Below are 21,276 nucleotides of genomic sequence, written 5' to 3'. Positions count from 1 at the left end.
TCTATGAATGGGTTACACTAGCACATCAAGGAGAACATTAGAAGCGGAGTGCTAAATGTCTCTCGGTCGATCATCCAGATTTTCTTTCCTTGGCATTGCTAGGGTGAAATCTGAGAAAGTGTTATCTTCCTTTGCTTCTGCATCATCCATCATCATTCATCACGGTAGTATGTTGTGTGGTCAGCACCCTTGACACGGCTGTTGATACAACCTTGATGATTGTGGAAATGCTCAAGTTCTTGAGAGCACGCACAAGCGCTATGTGTTATCATCGGCACTAATTGGGATTCCTCTCAGTTTCCTCGGCAATGCTATGACCTCCAAATAGTGAATTCACTCTCTATTGTTGGGTTCTTCCCCAGTTACCAGAATCATTCCCAGCATTTGCATTTTGTTCCCAGCTTGCACCGCTAATGTGCCATTCTACCATGGGTCTCTTCCATTCTCGGTGGTAAGCAAATTCATCCATTACGTTGTCTTCAACAAGGTAATCCACATCATCCAAGTCCGAGTATGCCATTCTATAGACCCCTCCAAACGATCGCTCGAGATTTTCCTTAGGCTGGTATAAAGAGTTTCAATGATCTAGGTATCAAAAGTAATTCTTGTTGCCACTTAAGGGAATAATTCTACGAGACACCTTCTCTAAGGTGCCCTGTTATGGTATCATGGCAACTCAACTCCTCGCTACGTTGACAACCGTTCACCACCGTCTTAAGCGTGAAAATTGTTGTCTACTTAGCGAGCCCTCGTCATCTGTCTCACTCCATTTCTTCAGATGTATGCTTCGTGTCTCAGCTCAAGAGATGTTGCTATGACTCACTTTGTGAGCTGATCCTAAGTTGATTGATCTTCGAGAAGATCGATTCTTCCGGAGTTGTCCTTTTCCTCTTGCTCCATGCTAGTTGGAGTTCTCAGAGCAAGACGACGGGACAAAGATGGTGATCGAATCAACGCTTTTATGAAGTGCACCCTGGATCGTGAAGATTATACTAGTTTGCGTTTCCCCTTCATCTTACCCTACGCTTGAATCTCGAGACGAGATTCTTGTTTAGTGGGGGTGAGTTGTCACATCCCTAGCTTCTGGTGCTGCCCAGTGTTTGCATCTTGCTTGCTTCATGTTTAACTTTCATGGAAACTTGAAATGGGGATGTCCAAACCCTAGTACCAAATGGAATTCAAATAGGTTCAACCTAAAAATATTTTCAGTAATTCCAAATGGCTTTCAAAAATGTTCATCATATCTGGAAAATGCTTGAAACCATAACCAGAGGTGTTGCACATTTTTCCATGTCATATTTGGTCACTGAATTAAATCATATGTACTTTGCATTTGGGCATTTAAATGCTATTAAATATTTTAAATGCTCAAATAATCATAAACTAAAATGTTTACTGTGGTATATATCCTAAACAGTAGCCATTATTAGTTTCATGATTTTTGGATCTATTTCAGTATTTTAAATAAAGCCCTAAAGACTGAAGAATAATAGAAAACAGAAACAATAAATAAAACACAGAGAGAGAGAGAGAGCTAGTACCTGGCCTCACCCGTGCAGCCCACCAGAGCCGGCCCAGCTCCTGTGCTGGTCCAGCACTGTGCGGCCCAGCCCACCGCAGTCGCCACCGTCTTCAACCTCCTGCCAGTAGGCAGGAGGGCGTGTGCCCGACGCGCGCGCGCACGCGCCGGCCACCTCATGCTTGCCGCTTGCTCCTGGACGTCGCTAGGTGCGCCACGCCACCCCCTCGGACCCCTCTCACTCTTCCTCGAGGCCCCGCCCCTCTGCTCCCTCTCTCTCGCCCGAACCCGAACGCAGCCATCGCCGCCGACTAGAACCACCGCGGCCACAGGCCCTCCCTCGCCTCGCGGACGTGTCCATGGCCTCCGCCTCGACGCCCTCGTCCTCCCCGTCGACTCACTCGACGCCGGACGCCTCAAAACACCGTCACCGGTCTCTTCTTCATCGCCGGCCGCCGCGGATCCCCATCGTCGACTCGTCGCCGTCCGGCCTTCCCCGAGCCCGCTTCGACGTCTGCTGCAACCGCCGTGAGCCACCGAACCTTTTCCCCCTCTCCGTTCTCGCTCTCGTGCGCCGTAGCCGCCACACCTTGCTCGCCCGTACGCGCCGCCGCCTGTGACCGCCGCCGACGAGTCTCCGGCCACCTAGCGGTCCGGCCGTCGTGCTCAACTCCCTTCCCGCGCCACGTAGAGCACATAGGTGCCCCGCACGAGTCTCCCCGGCCACCGTAGCGTCGACCCCGAGCTCACCCGAGCTCCGGCGACCGCCAAGGTCGACGCCGGCGACAACTCCGGCCACCCCCGCACCCAACGCCTACACCACTCGACGCGCGAGTCCACCAGCGTCACGTAGATGCCCTCCGCCGGCCGTTTGGTCGCCGGAGATGCAAACCCGAGGCTCGCCGCCGCGGTTGGCCTCGCCGGCGTCAAGTCGCCGGTGGGGTTGACCCCGTTGACAGTTGACTTGCTGGGCCCAGTTTGACCCTGGGTCACTGACGTGTGGGCCTCTGGCCACTAACTAAACTAGGATTAGCACTAGTTTAACACTAACTAATTTTAGTTAGTAAACTAACTACTGACACGCGGGTCCCACCGGTCAGGTTTGACCTGGACCGGGTCTGTTGACCTGCTGAGGTCAGCATGACGTAGTGCTGACGCTGTAATTGTTTTCTGGATTTTAAATAAATCAGAAATGATTTATTTAATTCAGAAAATATCCAAAACTTCTAAAAATCATAGAAAATAATCTATAACTCCAAATGAGATAAATTATATATGAAAAATTATCAGAAAAATTCAAGGAATCCATCTGTACCATTTTCATGCATGTTTGAACAATGTTTGTCCTCTGTTTTGGACAAAACAAATAAAGGGCATTTAAATAATCACATATGGAGTTTGAATTTGAATCTTGGGTTCAAACCAACTTCATTTAACCTGTTGCCAGGTGCATTAGCCCAAAACACATTCATATTGCCATGTCATAGCATGCATCATATTGTGCATTGCATTGATCGTGTTTCTTCTGTGTTTGCCGGTGTTGTTTCCCCCTGGGTAGACGTTGTACCGACGATGTGATCGTTGACACTGATGAAGACTCAATGTTATCTTCAGAAGTGCCAGGCAAGCAAAACCCCCTTGTTCATTCCGATACAATCCTACTCTCTCGCTCCTGCTCTCTATTACTGCATTAGGACAACAACGATTCAACTGTTACTTGCTGCGGTAGCTGAACCCCTTTATCCTCTGCATGACCTGTCATTGCCACAGTAAATAGATGAAACCCACTAGTATGAGTAGGAGTTGTTTGAGCCCTGATGTGCCTACTCATTCATGCTTGTTTGTCATGCCTGCTACTGCTTAGAGTTGAGTCAGGTCTGATTCATCGAGGATGAATCAGAGGCGTGTGAACATGTCCTACTGTGTGTGAGCTAAGTGTGTGAACACGATTTGGTAAAGGTAGCGGTGAGAGGCCATGTAGGAGTACATGGTGGGTTGTCTCATTGCAGCCGCCCTCAGGAACTGAGTTCTGTGTTTGTGATCCATGATCAGTTACTACCACACATTGAGCTCCGGGCGCTCCAAGCTCTCTCGACTTATTAATCAACTTGATCTCTGTCCAGGAGTTGCAACTAGTTTCTGGTGTTTGTAGGTAGTGTTAGTAGTCTACCAAGTGGCACCCGGTACAGGTGGGCTTGGGACAGACTAGGCACAGTGGCACGGTGTACCAAGTGGCACCCGGATGGTGGGCTTGGGAACCCTGCTCACATCGTTTGGGGCCGTGAGCGACACCCCGGCCGGATCTCCTTGCGGATGGAACCCGAATAGGCGATAAACCTGGACTAGAGACTTGTTCGGTTAGTCAGGTCGTGGCCGACTCCCTCGCCCGGCTTCCGCTTGAAGGTTGCCGAGGTACATGACGTGTACAGGGCGATAAGTGGCGAAAGCGTGTGTGAAGAAGTACACCCCTGCAGGGTTATCATTATCTATTCGAATAGCCGGATTCCTCGGATATGGAAACTTGGACCCCTTGTACAGTTCATAGACAAGTGAAAGTGGATACTCTAAAATACGCAAGATAAGCGTGAGTGCTATGGATGGCGTTCTCGTAGGGAGACGGGAGCGGATCCATAGTGGTGTATTGATATGGTGAATATGTGGACTCGTGTGCGCCACCTCAAAAGAGTTACTTGCAGTCGTAGTTCAGGTTAGCCACCGAGTCAAAGCTGGCTTGCTGCAGTTAAACTCCACCACCCCCTTTGTTGATAATGATGCATATGTAGATAGATCTGATGTAAGTCTTGCTGGGTACATTTGTACTCACGTTGCTTAATTTATGTTTTTGCAGAGAGACTTCAGTCTCACTAGTAGGTCCACGTGGACTTCGACGTTTAGCTTGTTACCTTAGCTACGATCTTGTGCCCTTGGCAGGATCTGGTAGATAGTCAGGCTTCTCAGCCTTTTTCATTTATAGTTGTCTGTACTCAGACATGTTAAGCTTCCGCTTGTGCTTTGATTTGTATGCTCTGAGTGTTGGGTCATGAGACCCATGTTTGTAATATCTCGCTCCTCGGAGCCTATTGAATAAATACTTGAGTCGTAGAGTCATGTTGTGATGCCATGTTGTGTTTGCACATATCGAGCATATTGTGTGTATGTTATTGAAATGCTTGGTATGTGTGGGATCTGGCTATCTAGTTGTTTATCCTTAGTAGCCTCTCTTACCGGGAAATGTCTCCTAGTGTTTCCACTGAGCCATGGTAGCTTGCTACTGCTCCGGAACACTTAGGCTGGCCGGCATGTGTCCTTCTTCGTTCCTGTGTCTGTCCCTTCGGGGAAATGTCACGCGATGAATACTGGAGTCCTGTTAGCCCGCTACAGCCCGGTTCACCGGAGTCCTGCTAGCCCAGTGCCACAGCCTGGATTCACTCGCTGATGACCGACACGTTCGATGTTGGGTCATGGATGCCTGTCCCTGTAAGTTTGTGCCACTTTGGGTTTACGACTAGCCATGTCAGCCCGGGCTCCTTACCATATGGATGCTAGCGACACTATCATATATGTGTGCCAAAAGACGCAAACGGTCCCGGGCAAAGGTAATGCGACACCGTGGGAATACCGTGCGTGAGGCCGCAAAGTGATATGAGGTGTTACATGCTAGATCGATGTGGCATTGAGTCGGGGTCCTGACACCCAATGTGTGGCCCCATCGATGGCATGGCACGGCCCTGCTACAAGACCCCCAAGAGATGACCCTCGCGAGGGCCCCCAGCCTCGAGAGGCAGACGACGCCAAGACCTCCCGAGGATCAGTGCCCCAAGCCTGCCTCCCGAGGAGCGGAGACTTCTATGCAGGCACCCAGCCTCACAAGGCCCTCGATGGCGTGAGCCATGGTGACCAAGGCTAGGCGGGCGCCAGCGGGCGTAGAGGAGGACAATTTCCTTTTTAGTGCTAAGGAGGCAAGGACCAGCGCAGGTTCCCGAGGGAGGCCCCAAAGTTTTCCATTCTGGTGCAACGAGACCAAGACCACGAGCTCGGCAGGACGGATGTCGTCACAGAGCCTACCTCTGTGTCACGACCAGAAGCTTTGCAGGCGAAAACCATGTTTCGTCGGGATAAGTTTGTTATGTCTTGAGCTTGCCTTGGTTTTCCTTGAAGAGGAAAGGGTGATGCAGCACAGTAGCATAAATATTTCCCTTAGTTTTTTAGAACCAAGGTATCAATCCAGTAGAAGGCTCCTCACAAGTCCCACGCCCCTACACAAACAAAACAAGAACTCGCAACCAACGCAATAAAGGGGTTGTCAATCCCTTCAGTGCCACTTGCGAAAGTGAGATCTGATAGATATAATATGATAAGGTAAATATATTTTTGGTATTTTATGATATAGATTGGAAAAGTAAAGATGCAAATAAAAGTAGATTGAAAGCTTATATGATAAGATATACACCCGGGGGGCATAGGTTTCACTAGTGGCTTCTCTCAAGATAGCATAATTATTAAGGTGGGTGAACAAATTACTGTCGAGCAATTGATAGAAAAGCGAATAATTATGAGATTATCTAGGCATGATCATGTATATAGGCATCACGTCCATGACAAGTAGACCAACTCCTGCCTGCATATACTACTATTACTCCACACATCGACCGCTATCCAGCATGCCTCTAGAGTATTAAGTTCATAAAGAACAGAGTAACGCATTAAGAAAGATGACATGATGTAGAGGGATAAACTCATGCAATATGATATAAATCCCATCTTGTTATCCTCGATGGCGACAATACAATATGTGCCTTGCTGCCCCTACTGTTACTGGGAAAGGACACCGCAAGATTGAACCCAAAGCTAAGCACTTCTCCCATGGCAAGAAATATCAATCTAGTAGGCCAAACCAAACCAATAATTCGAAGAGACTTGCAAAGATAACTTAATCACACATAAAAGAATTCAGAGGAGATTCAAATATTTCTCATAGATAAACTTGATCATAAACCCACAATTCATCGGATCTCGATAAACACACCGCAAAAAGAGTTACATCAAATAGATCTCCAAGAAGAGGAAGGAGAACTTTGTATTGAGAATCAAAGAGAGAGAAGAAGCCATCTAGCTAATAACTATGGACCCAAAGGTCTGTGGTAAACTACCCGCAACTCATCGGAGAGGCCTTGGAGTTGATGTAGAGGCCCTCCATGGTGGATTCCCCCTCCGGCAGAATGTCGGCGATGGCTCCAAGATGGGATCTCGCGGATACAGAAGGTTACGGTGGTGGAAATAGTTATTCGTTGGCTCCCCTGATGGTTTCGGGGTACATGGGTATATATAGGAGGAAGAAGTACGTCGGTGGACGCTCGAGGGGCCCACGAGGGTGGGGGGCGCCCAGCCCTAGGGGGCGCGCCGGACACCCTCGTGGCCGCCTCGCTTGTTTCTTGACTTGCACTCCAAGTCCTTTGGATCACGTTGGTTCCAAAAAGATTGCTCGCGAAGGTTTCATTCCGTTTGGACTCCGTTTGATATTCCTTTTCTTCGAGACACTGAAATAGGCAAAAAAACAGCAATTCGGGTTGGGCCTCCGGTTAGTAGGTTAGTCCCAAAAATGATATAAAAGTGTAAAGTAAAGCCCATAAACATCCAAAATGGGTAATATAATAGCATGGAACAATCAAAAATTATAGATACGTTGGAGATGTATCAAAGGTGTACTTCTTGTCCCCTTCCAAATTGGCCGTTATGGAATCCTTCCCGCCTGAGCTATGAGGGAAGAGGACCAAGGCCACTATAAATAGAGACTAGCCTCCATCGTACATGGGGATCGGATCCATTCCACATTCACTCCCCGAGCCCTCATGAGGCAGCTCATCCACTCTACTAGTTCATCCTCAAACCTCCTCGTGAGGCTAATCCACCACAAAGCAGGCGCAAGGTGGCCCGAACCTGGGTAAATCTCCTTGTCCATCTTCTTCCCCGCTCGCACGAACTCGACGAAGCCAAGCCATGAGGTGACGAGCTCAAGATTGAGTTAGGATAGATCTTCACACGTGCCCATAGTTCAAACCTCGTTGGGTTCGCGGAGCCCTGATTCCGACATTTGGCACGCCAGGTATGGCGTGTCGAAACTCCGTTTCCTCATCAATAACGCTGCATTCTCGCTCCACCACATCCATTGAAAAGGCTCATCGAGCTCGTGCCGAGCGGTGGGCTGCTTGCATCGCTCGGGCGGCACCCCTCAGCCACAGTACAACATGTTCCGCCTAGAGCAGCACCGGCTGGCGGAGGGCCAGATCTACGACGAGCGCGTGAGTGAGGAGGCCATGGCGTCCATAGCCGCGGCGAACCCCAACTTTGTGGTGGAGCAACGTGCCATCTATAATGCCGTCCACGCTCAAGCGTCGCTCGCGAGGAAGCGGCCGTCATGGAGGCGCAACTTCAGGCGATCGCGGAGGAGAACAACGCCAGCTGCGCCTCCCACGAGCCGCCGACGAACCACCGGCCGGCCCGGTGGGACGAAGACAGCGCCGAAGCCACCATTTCCATCATGGACCTCACATCCACCAGCGACGGACAGGTCGCGGACTCCTCCGAGAATCAGTAGGCCACATGAGGTGGTGGTGTCTTATGTCCCATGTGGGCCGTTCTGTCTCCCACGTTCTACTCTTCCTCGCCGGAGACAGCACCTTCACTTCATCGGCCTTATCATCGGTGCTCATGGAGACAGCGGAAAGAGGACGACACGGGCTTGGACGTCGGGCGCCATCGCAGTAGGATAGGTTTAGGGCGGGTCTTTTTTTGTTCGAAATGTAGTTAAATCCGCAGTGTTTGTATGAAATCCGACATGTTTCTACGAAATACGCCCATGTTTGCGTGAAAATTTCATCTGGTTTGTTGAAAATTAGTTTGAAACGTATGCGGCTAGTGTTGGATGGCTGCCTCCCACATCATTGTCCACAGACTGGTCCGTGGATGGACGCGGGAGGTTTTTTGCGGGTTGTCATTGGAGATGCCCTTAGCTAGCTAGTAGCTACTTACTGTTGGGGAACGTAGCAGAAATTCAAAATTTTCCTACGTGTCACCAAGATCTATCTATGGAGAAACCAGCAATGAAGGGAAGGAGAGTGCATCTACATACCCTTGTAGATCGCTAAGCGGAAGCGTTCAAGAGAACGGGGTTGAAGGAGTCGTACTCGTCGTGATCCAAATCACCGGAGATCCTAGTGCCGAACGGACGGCACCTCCGCGTTCAACACACGTACATCCCGGTGACGTCTCCCATGCCTTGATCCAGCAAGGAGAGAGGGAGAGGTTGGGGAAGACTCCATCCAGCAGCAGCACAACAGCGTGGTGGTGGTGGAGGAGCGTGGTGATCCAGCAGGGCTTCGCCAAGCACCGCAAGATATGAGGAGAAAGAGAGGTAGGGCTGCGCCAACAGGAGAAGAACTTCGTGTGTTGGGCTGCTCCTTTGCCTCCACTATATATAGGGGGGGAAGGGGGCTGCGCCCCCACCTAGGTTTCCACCCCTAGGGGCGGCGGCCAACCCTATATCCCATCTAGGGGGGCGGCCAAGGGGGGAGAGGGGAAACTTGCCCCCCAAGTAAGGTGGAGGCGCCCCCTCCCCAAACCCTAGGCGCCTTGGGCCCTTGTGGGGGGGTGCACCAGCCCACCTGGGGCTGGTCCCCTCCCACACTTGGACCATGCAGCCCTCCGGGGATGGTGGCCCCACTTGGTGGACCCCCGGGACCCTCCAGGTGGTCCCGGTACGTTACCGATAAAACCCAAAACTTTTCCGGTGACCAAAACAGGACTTCCCATATATAAATCTTTACCTCCGGACCACTCCGGAACTCCTCGTGACGTCCGGGATCTCATCCGGAACTCCGAACAACATTTGGTAACCACATACAAACTTCCTTTATAACCCTAGCATCATCGAACCTTAAGTGTGTAGACCCTACGGGTTCGGGAACCATGCAGACATGACCGAGACGTTCTCCGGTCAATAAACAACAACGGGATCTGGATACCCATGTTGGCTCCCACATTTTCCACGATGATCTCATCGGATGAACCACGATGTCGAGGATTCGATCAATCCCGTATACAATTCCCTTTGTCTAGCGGTATTGTACTTGCCCGAGATTCGATCGTCGGTATGCCGATACCTTGTTCAATCTCGTTACCGGCAAGTCTCTTTAGTCGTTCCGTAACACATCATCCCGTGATCAACCCCTTGATCACATTGTGCACATTATGATGATGTCCTACCGAGTGGGCCCAGAGATACCTCTTCGTTACACGGCGTGACAAATCCTAGTCTCGATTCGTGCCAACCCAACAGACACTTTCGGAGATACCCGTAGTGTACCTTTATAGCCACCCAGTTACGTTGTGACGTTTGGTACACCCAAAGCATTCCTACGGCATCCGGGAGTTCCCCAATCTCATGGCCTAAGGAAATAATACTTGACATTAGAAAAGCTTTAGCATACGAACTACACGATCTTTGTGCTAGGCTTAGGACTGGGTCTTGTCCATCACATCATTCTCCTAATGATGTGATCCCGTTATCAACGACATCCAATGTCCATGGTCAGGAAACCGTAACCATCTATTGATCAACGAGCTAGTCAACTAGAGGCTTACTAGGGACATGGTGTTGTCTATGTACCCACACATGTATCTGAGTTTCCTATCAATATAATTATAGCATGGATAATAAACGATTATCATGAACAAGGAAATATAATAATAATCACTAATTTATTATTGCCTCTAGGGCATATTTCCAACAGTCTCCCACTTGCACTAGAGTCAATAATCTAGTTCACATCGCCATGTGATTAACACTGACAGGTCACATCGCCATGTGACCAACATCCAAAGAGTTTACTAGTGTCACTAAACTAGTTCACATCACCATGTGATTAAGACTCAATGATTTCTGGGGTTTGATCATGTTTTGCTTGTGAGAGAGGTTTTAGTCAACGAGTCTGCAACATTCAGATTCGTATGTATTTCGCAAATCTCTAGGTCATATTGTAAATGTTGCTTCCACGCTCTACTTGGAGCTATTCCAAATGGTTGCTCCACTATACGTATCCGGTTTGCTACTCAGAGTCATTCAGATAGGTGTTAAAGCTTTCATCGACATAACCCTTTACGCCGAACTCTTTATCACCTCCATAATCGAGAAACATTTCCTTATTCCTCTAAGGATAATTTTGACCACTGTCCATGATCCGTTCCTGGATCATTCTTGTACCCCTTGACTGACTCATGGCAAGGCACACTTTCGGTGCGGTACACAGCATAGCATACTATAGAGCCTACGTCTGAAGCATAGGGGACGACATTCGTCCTTTCTCTCTCTTCTGCCATGGTCGAGCTTTAACTCTTAACTTCATACCTTACAACTCAGGCAAGAACTCCTTGTTTGACTGATCCATCTTGAACACCTTCAAGATCATGTCAAGGTATGTGCTCATTTGAAAGTACCATTTAGCGTTTTTGATCTATCCTCATAGATCTTGATGCTCAATGTTCAAGCAGCTTAATTCAGGTTTTCTATTGAAAAACACTTTTCAAATAACCCTATATGCTTTCCAGAAATTCTACATCATTTTTGATCAACAATATGTCAACAACATATACTCATCAGAAATGCTATAGTGCTCCCACTCACTTCTTTGGAAATACAAGTTTCTCATAAACCTTGTATAAACCCAAAATCTTTGATCATCTCATCAAAGTGTATATTCCAACTCCGAGATTCTTACTCTAGTCCTTAGAAGGATTGCTGGAGCTTTGCATACTTGTTAGCGTCTTTCAGGATTGTCAAAACCTTCTGGTTGTATCACATACAACCTTTCCTCAAGGATATCGTCGAGGAAACAATGTTTTGACATCCTATCTGCAAGATTTCATAAATCATGCAGTAATTGCTAATATAATTCCAACAGATTCTTAGCTTCGCTACGAGTGAGAAAGCCTCACCGTAGTCAACTCCTTGAACTTGTCGGAAATCATCTTAACGACAAATCGAGCTTTCTTAATGGTGATACTTACCATCATTGTCCGTCTTCCTTTTAAAATCCATCTGTACCCAACAGCCTTGCGACCATCAAGTAGTTTTGCCAAAGTCTACACTTTGTTTTCATACATGGATCCTCTCTCGGATTTTATGGCCTCGAGCCATCTGTCGGAATCCGGGCCCACCATCGCTTCTCCATAGCTCGTAGGTTCATTGTTGTATAGCAACATGACCTCCAAGACAGGATTACCGTACCACTCTGAAGCAGTACATGTTCTTGTTGTCCTACGAGGTTTGGTAGTGACTTGATCCGAAGGTTCATGATCACTATCATAAGCTTCTACTTCAATTGGTGTAGGTGCCACAGGAACAACTTCATGTGCCCTGCTACACACTAGTTGAAGTGATGGTTCAACAACCTCATCAAGTCTCCACCATCCTCCCACTCAATTCTTTCGAGAGAAACTTTTCCTCGAGAAAGGACCCGTTTCTAGAAACAATCTTTTTGCTTCCGGATCTGAAATAGGAGGTATACCCAACTGTTTTTGGGTGTCCTATGAAGATGTATTTATCCGCTTTGGGTTCGAGCTTATCTGGCTGAAACCTTTTCACATAAGCGTCGCAGCCCCAAACTTTTAAGAAACGACAGCTTAGGTTTCTCTAAACCATAGTTCATACGTTGTCATCTCAACGGAATTATGTGGTGCCCTATTAAAGTGAATGTGGTTGTCTCTAATGCCTAACCCATGAACGATAGTGGTAATTCGATAAGATACATCATGGTACGCACCATATCTAACAGGGTGTAACTATGATGTTCGGACACACCATCACACTATGGTGTTCCAGGCGGTATTAATTGTGAAACAATTTCCACAATGTCTTAATTGTGTGCCAAAGCTCGTAACTCAGATACTCATCTCTATGATAATATCATAGACATTTTATCCTCTTGTCACGATGATCTTCAACTTCACTCTGAAATTACTTGAACCATTCAATAATTCAGACTTGTGTTTCATCAAGTAAATATACTCAACATCTACTCAAATCATCTGTGAAGTAAGAACATAACGATATTCACTGCATGCCTCGGCACTCATTGGACAGCACACATCAAAATGTATTACTTCCAACAAGTTGATTTCTTGTTCCATTTCACTGAAAACGAGGCCTTTTCAGTCATCTTGCCCATGTGGTATGATTTGCATGACTCAAGTGATTCAAAATCAAGTGAGTCCAAACGATCCATCCGCATGGAGTTTCTTCATGCGTATACACCAATAGACATGGTTCGCATGTCTCAAACTTTTCAAAAACGAGTGAGTCCAAAGATCCATCAACATGGAGCTTCTTCATGCGTTTTATACCAATATGACTTACATGGCAGTGCCACAAGTAAGTGGTACTATCATTATTATCTTATATCTTTTTGGCATGAAAATGTGTATCACTACGATCGAGATTCAATAAACCATTCCTTTAGGTGCAAGACCATTGAAGGTATTATTCAAATAAACAGAGTAACCATTATTCTCCTTAACTGAATAACCGTACTACGATAGACATAATCATGTCTATGCTCAAAGCAAACACCAAATAACAATTATTTAGGTTTAACACCAATCTCGATGGTAGAGGGAGCATGCGATGCTTGATCACATCAACCTTGGAAACACTTCCAACACATATCGTCAGCTCACCTTTAGCTAGTCTCCATTCATTCCGTAGCTTTTATTTTGAGTTACTAACACTTAGCAACCGAACCGGTATCTAATACCCTGGTGCTACTAGGAGTACTAGTAAAGTACACATCAACATAATATATATCCAATATACTTTTATCGACCTTGCCAGCCTTCTCATCTACCAAGTATCTAGGGTAATTCTGCTCCAGTGGCTGTTCCCCTTATCACAGAAGCACTTAGTCTCGGGTTTGGGTGCAACCTTGGGTTTATTCACTGGAGCAGCAACTGATTTGCCATTTCATGAAGTACCCCTTCTTGCCCTCGCCCTTCTTGAAACTAGTGGTTTCACTAACCATCAACAATTGATGCTCCTTCTTGATTTCTACATTCGTGGTGTCAAACATCGCGAATAGCTCAAGGATCATCATATCTATCCCTGTTATGTTATAGTTCATCACGAAGCTCTAGTAGCTTGGTGGCAATGTCTTTGGAGAAACATCACTATCTCATCTGGAAGATTAACTCCCACTCGATTCAAGTGATTGTTGTACCCAGACAACCTGAGTACAAGCTCAACAATTGAGATCTTCTCCCTTAGTTTGTAGGCTAGAAAACTCGTCGGAGGTCTCATACCTCTTCACGTGGGCACGAGCCTGAAATCCCAATTTCAGCTCTTGGAACATCTCATATGTTCTGCGACATTTCAAAAATTTCTTCGGTGCCTCAATTCTAAACAATTTAACATTACCGAACTATCATGTAGTCATCAAAACGTGTATGTCAGATCTTCGCAACATCCACAGACCACGTTCGAGGTCCAGCACACCGAGCGGTGCATTAAGGACATAAGCCTTCTACTGTCCGCATAATTGCTAGTGTCAACTTTCAACTATATTTTCTCTAGGAACATATCTAAAACAGTAGAACTAAAGCGCGAGCTATGACATAATTTGCAAAGGGCTTTTGACTATGTTCAGGATAATTAAGTTCATCTAATGAACTCCCACTCAGATAGACATCCCTCTAGTTATCTAAGTGATTACATGATCCGAGTCAACTAGGCCGTGTCCGATCATCACGTGAGACGGACTAGTCATCATCGGTGAACATCTTCATGTTGATCGTATCCACCATACGACTCATGCTCGACCTTTCGGTCTCTTGTGTTCCGAGGCCATGTCTGTACATGCTAGGCTCGTCAAGTCAACCTAAGTGTTTCGCGTGTGTAAATCTGGCTTACACCCGTTAGTCAACCTAAGTGTTTCGCGTGTGTAAATCTGGCTTACACCCGTTGTATGTGAACGTTAGAATCTATCACACCCGATCATCACATGGTGCTTCGAAACGACGAACTTTCGCAATGGTGCACAGTTAGGGGGGGGCACTTTCTTGAAATTTTAATGAGGGATCATCTTATTTACTACCGTCGTTCTAAGCAAATAAGATGCATAAACATGATAAACATCACATGCAATCAAATAGTGACATGATATGGCCAATATCATTTTGCTCCTTTTAATCTCCATCTTCGGGGCTCCATGATCATCATCGTCACCGGCATGACACCATGATCTCCATCATCATGATCTCCATCATCGTGTCTTCATGAAGTTGTCTCACCAACAATTACTTCTACTACTATGGCTACCGGTTAGCAATAAAGTGAAGTAATTACATGGCGTTGCTTAATGACACGCAGGTCATACAATAAATTAAGACAACTCCTATGGCTCCTGCCGGTTGTCATACTCATCGACATGCAAGTCGTGATTCCTATTACAAGAACATGATCAATCTCATACATCACATATCATTCATCACATTCTTCTTGGCCATATCACATCACATAGCATACCCTGCAAAAACAAGTTAGACGTCCTCTAATTGTTGTTTGCATGTTTTACGTGGCTGCTATGGGTTTCTAGCAAGAATGTTTCTTACCTACGCAAAACTACAAAGTGATATGCCAATTGCTATTTACCCTTCATAAGGACCCTTTTCATCGAATCCGTTCCGACTAAAGTGGGAGAGACTGGCACCCGCTAGCCACCTTATGCACCAAGTGCATGTCAGTCGGTGGAACCTGTCTCACGTAAGTGTACGTGTAAGGTCGGTCCGGGCCGCTTCATCCCACAATACTGTCGAAACAAGATTGGACTAGTAACAGTAAGCATATTGAACAAAATCAACACCCACAACTACTTTGTGTTCTACTCGTGCAAAGAATCTACGCAATAGACCTAGCTCATGATGCCACTGTTGGGGAACGTAGCAGAAATTCAAAATTGTCCTACATGTCACCAAGATCTATCTATGGAGAAACCAGCAACAAAGGGAAGGAGAGTGCATCTACATACCCTTGTAGATCGCTAAGCGGAAGCATTCAAGAGAACGGGGTTGAAGGAGTCGTACTCGTCGTGATCCAAATCACCGGCGATCCTAGTGCCGAACGGACGGCACCTCCGCGCTCAACACACGTACAGCCCGGTGACGTCTCCCATGCCTTGATCCAGCAAGGAGAGAGGGAGAGGTTGGGGAAGACTCCATCCAGTAGCATCACAACGGTGTGGTGGTGGTGGAGGAGCGTGGTGATCTAGCAGGGCTTCGCCAAGCACCGCGAGATATGAGGAGAAAGAGAGGTAGGGCTGCGCCAACAGGAGAAGAACTTCGTGTATTGGGCTGCTCCTTTGCCTCCACTATATATAGGGGGAGAGGGGTGCTGCGCCCCCACCTAGGTTTCCACCCCTAGGGGTGGCGGCCAGCCCTAGATCCCATCTAGGGGGCGGCCAAGGGGGGGAGAGGGGAAACTTGCCCCCCAAGTAAGGTGGAGGCGCCCCTCCCCAAACCCTAGGCGCCTTGGGCCCTTGTGGGGGCACACCAGCCCACCTGGGGCTGGTCCCCTCCCACACTTGGCCCATGCAGCCCTCCGGGGATGGTGGCCCCACTTGGTGGACCCCCGGGACCCTCCCGGTGGTCCCGGTACGTTACCGATAAAACCCAAAACTTTTCCGGTGACCAAAACAGGACTTCCCATATATAAATCTTTACCTCCGGACCACTCCGGAACTCCTCATGACGTCCGGGATCTCATCCGGGACTCCGAACAACATTCGGTAACCACATACAAACTTCCTTTATAACCCTAGCGTCATCGAACCTTAAGTGTGTAGACCCTACGGGTTCGGGAACCATGCAGACATGACCGAGACGTTCTCCGGTCAATAACCAACAGCGGGATCTAGATACCCATGTTGGCTCCCACATGCTCCATGATGATCTCATCGGATGAACCATGATGTCAAGGATTCAATCAATCCCGTATACAATTCCCTTTGTCTAGCGGTATTGTACTTGCCCGAGATTCGATCGTCGGTATGCCGATACCTTGTTCAATCTCGTTACCGGCAAGTCTCTTTACTCGTTCTGTAACACATCATCCCGTGATCAACCCCTTGGTCACATTGTGCACATTATGATGATGTCCTACCGAGTGGGCCCAGAGATACCTCTCCGTTACCCGGAGTGACAAATCCCAGTCTCGATTCGTGCCAACCCAACAGACACTTTCGGAGATACCCATAGTGTACCTTTATAGCCATCCAGTTATGTTGTGACGTTTGGTACACCCAAAGCATTCCTACGGTATCCGGGAGTTGCACAATCTCATGGTCTAAGGAAATGATACTTGACATTAGAAAAGCTTTAGCATATGAACTACACGATCTTTGTGCTAGGCTTAGGATTGGGTCTTGTCCATCACATCATTCTCCTAATGATGTGATCCCATTATCAACAACATCCAATGTCCATGGTCAGGAAACCGTAACCATCTATTGATCAACGAGATAGTCAACTAGAGGCTTACTAGGGATATGGTGTTGTCTATGTACCCACACATGTATCTGAGTTTCCTATCAATACAATTATAGCATGGATAATAAACGATTATCATGAACAAGGAAATATAATAATAATCACTAATTTATTATTGCCTCTAGCGCATATTTCCAACACTTACTAGCGTGCGTCCTATTTACCTTCTTTTAAATTTGCATTCACCACCATATTTTCCATTGGTGCTGCAAGGGGGCACCATACTATGAGGTTGTTGTCGTCGCAAGGGTTGTCGTTGTGTTGTGAGACATGTTGCATGCTAGGGTTGCAATTTGCTGCTAAGAGGGTGTTGTTGTGTTGCGAGGCGTGCTAGAATTTGATGGTGATAGGAGCGTTGGTGTATTGTCGTGCTGTGGGAGCACCGTCAGTGTTGTGGTCCTTGTTGTGAGGCCCATTGCCGTACTGCGGGCAGCATGCATCGGTGCTGCAAGTCGTTGTTCTAAGGCGTGTTACTGCGTTGCAGGACCACCACTGTGACATGGGAGGGTCACCAGTGTTGTGAGTCTAGGTTGCAAGGAGTGCTGCCATGCCGTCGAAGTGTTGTTGGTGCTACAAGGCAATGTTTCAAGGTGTGTTTCCATGTTGTGGGATTGTTGTCGTCTTCCGGGAGTGCCCCCATGCTTCATTTGATGATGCAAGGCATATCACTGGTATGCGTCGGTGCTATACAAACGGTTTTAAACCCCTTTCCGCGACGGCATTTGGAACTGTCGCCTCGTGAGTGTGGGCGATTAGGGGGTCCTTCCCCCACGACCCAAAAACCATCGGGGATATGCCCTCCTGGCACACACGCTCGGCAAAATAAGGTCATGTGCGACCGGCGAGCGATAAAATACGGTTATACATACAGTAGTGCTCAAAAAACACAATTATACAGGTGAAATCATTTCCAGTCATAAGTACATCCCACACAGTCAGTCCCCGCCAAACGTTTCCGTTCGTATATACATCCCATACAGTCGCTGCAAGGAAAACGTTTCCGTTCGTAGGTACATCACACCCAATTTTCCTCGTTAAATCATTTGTGATGGCGTTCCCATCGCACACAATATTAAAAAAATCATTGGTGTTATTTAATGCATCACACACGGTGCGTAGAAGAAACTGTGTGGCAAAGGCTATCCATCACACACAGTTTTTATGCGGTAAACGATTGCGCAAGGTAGCCTAACGCAAACAGTTTTGAAGAGAATGTTGTGTGTGATTGTTCATCGATCCAACACGGTTTATTCCTAGAAACTGTGTGCGTTGCCTTAGGTCATGCCCATGGTATTTTCTCAATAACCGTTTGCAATAGCAAAAACCAATTAGAAGGCTAATTCCCCTATTATTAATAATCCATTTATTGATTTAATTGGCATTCATATTAAATACATAATATATATCAATCTCATATTAAGGAAGCAGGATTTCATAATTGAAATACATCAGAGTATAACATGATAGCTTCAGCACTCAGCTACCCCATTACATAACTGCACCAGCACCAAGTTTCACATGACCTTTCGAAATTAGCATCATAGACGGTACATAGACAGATGCATCTCATACGGTAAATTGCTAAAGCGGAAGGCGAATATTGAGCCTTCATTGATGTTGAAGGTCTTTGCAACTTTAGGCCAGTGCATGTGGATGATTGACCGTCCATCCTTCGTCCTCTTCAGGAACACTTCAATATTGAATTGTGGGTGTTGTATGAAAACCTTCCTTGCCTCCTGACCATAGAGGTGGTTTGTGAGGTAATCATCAGTGAACTGCTTTGGAAAGGCCTGAAAACAAGGATGTGCATAAATATCTTCTCTATATTGGAAATGGGGCAAAGGAATCTAAAAAGGCAAGGTATTATAGTTAGTACCATCTTGTAGTAAACTGATGTCTTCTTCATTGTGCAGACAAAGATCTTGTTGTTTTTTATCGCCAATTTCTTTATCCTGACAATCTTTCTAAGTTTCTTGACTTGATTGATATTCATGGACAACTCATTTCCCCATATGCAAAAAGGGTCAAACAGTGGGTCAAAACCTCTGGCGGCAGTACCTACATGTGCAAGACAAAATTGTTAAAAACCTAAGTATTAGAATGGTTCCTGCAATTGCACAATAATGTGCTATTAGACAACAGACCATGCACGTGATAACCTCGAGTGTAAACCTCAGTGCTTCCCATTATATTGTTTCCCTGCAACACATATAAGGTAGTTAGTCATCAGGTTAAGTAAGGGTTTGCATGCTATCAGTAAAATATGTTGATGAAAAATAAGCACATTGCAGATTCATCAGATTATTTCAAGCCACATGGAAAACCCATTTATGCAAACCAAGAAAGATTAAGAACTAGAAAATATAGCACTTGTATATGTTTCTCATGTATTAAGTGCATCCAAATTCGTTTTATTCCTCACATGCACAACAATACAAAATTCCAATCACGACAATTGGACATCGGATTGCAGAATTGAACCAAGCAGTTAACTAAACACCACAACAAATGAACCAAACATTAACTGAGAACCACATTGCACAATATAACATACTCCTAATAGAAGATCGGATAGTTAACCGAACCAAGCATGCTTAACAATTTGGAAATATAGCAATTGTATTTGTTTCTCATGTATTTAGTACAGCCAAATTCGATTTACTTCTCACATGGTATACAATAACAGAATGCACCCAAAACTATTGAACATTGCATTGCAGAATTGAACCAAACAGTTAACTAAACACCACAACACAAATGAACCAAAGGTTAACTGAGCAACACATTGCACAATGTATAACCAAACCAAGCATGCTTGACAACTTGGAAATATAGCAATTGTGTTTGTTTCTCATGTATTTAGTACAGCCAAATTCGATTTACTTCTCACATGGTATACAATAACAGAATGCACCCACAACTATTGAACATCGCATTGCAGAATTGAACCAAACAGTTAACTAAACACCATAACACAAATGAACCAAACGTTAACTGAGGACCACATTGCACAATGTATAACCAAACCAAGCATGCTTGAAAACTTAGAAATATAGCAATTGTATTCGTTTCTCATGTATTTTGTAAAGATAAATTCGATGTATTTCTCACATGGAAGACAATAACAAAATTGCAGTCTGAAGAATTGAACATCAAATTTGCAGAATTGAACCAAACAGTTACCTGAAGACAACAACTAATTAACCAAACAGTTAATAAGTGAGCACCACACTGCACGGCATATAGAACATATACACAGGAGCAACAGATTGCATGGTAAAATTAGATAGCACAATTCACTATAATTTGTTAAGGAAAGGCAGGAGCAGCACACCCAACGGGTAAACCGAGCATGCTTAACCGGCATAGCTAGCAAATGGCAAGGTGCTCCTCCAAGATCTGGGGGTCGACGCGAATGGTAGCCATCACGACCTCATCTGCGTGTGCGCCCACGATTTGCTTCTCTAATGCCAAATGCTCCTTGAGAACCTGGGTATACTACGTGCACCATGGCTTAGGACGGCGCTTATTTGGTGGAGGGGTCGGTGATTTGGGTGGAAGGTGTCGTGCTCGCGCCGGCGGTCGGGGCATGTGGGATGTGGAAGAAGGAGGATGACGGGGTTCGGGTGTGAATTACCTGCCTAGATAGGCAAGGCCGAGCAGCGTGAAGGAGGGTCGCCGATGAGGAGGTGTCGCTACAAGCAAGGAGTGAAGGTTTCAACTTGGAAAGGAAGGCAGAAACAGAGAAAATGTGGCTTTTGGTAGGGGGTGAGGTAGATATTTCCGCGGAAGCCGAAAATTTGGAATCGCTTCAGCGAAAAACTGGCGCGCAAAGTGTCATCAGACACGGTCCCTTATTCAGAACTGTGTACGATATGTGAACATCACAAACGGTTCAGATAGCTTAACCCGTGTGCGATGAGTTTGAACGTCAAAAATTTTGGTTCCAATTTCCCTAGTTACAGTGCTCATCCACGCCATTGCATAATTTGGGTACACAAATGAGACTACAGCACACCCACACTTCTTAATCAAGCCATTTCAGTAATTAAACAGAGCTAGCTGGCCTAAACATTACTCTAACAAATTAAAGACCGGCGCTCTTAATTAAACAAAACAAAGAGTACTACTACGGCTGGTGCTCGTCGATCTCCGCCGCTTCCTTCATG

The sequence above is a fragment of the Triticum aestivum genome, chromosome 3B (assembly GCF_018294505.1).
Source record: "Triticum aestivum cultivar Chinese Spring chromosome 3B, IWGSC CS RefSeq v2.1, whole genome shotgun sequence".
Taxonomy (NCBI): domain Eukaryota; kingdom Viridiplantae; phylum Streptophyta; class Magnoliopsida; order Poales; family Poaceae; genus Triticum; species Triticum aestivum.
This window is presented reverse-complemented; position numbering follows the sequence as displayed.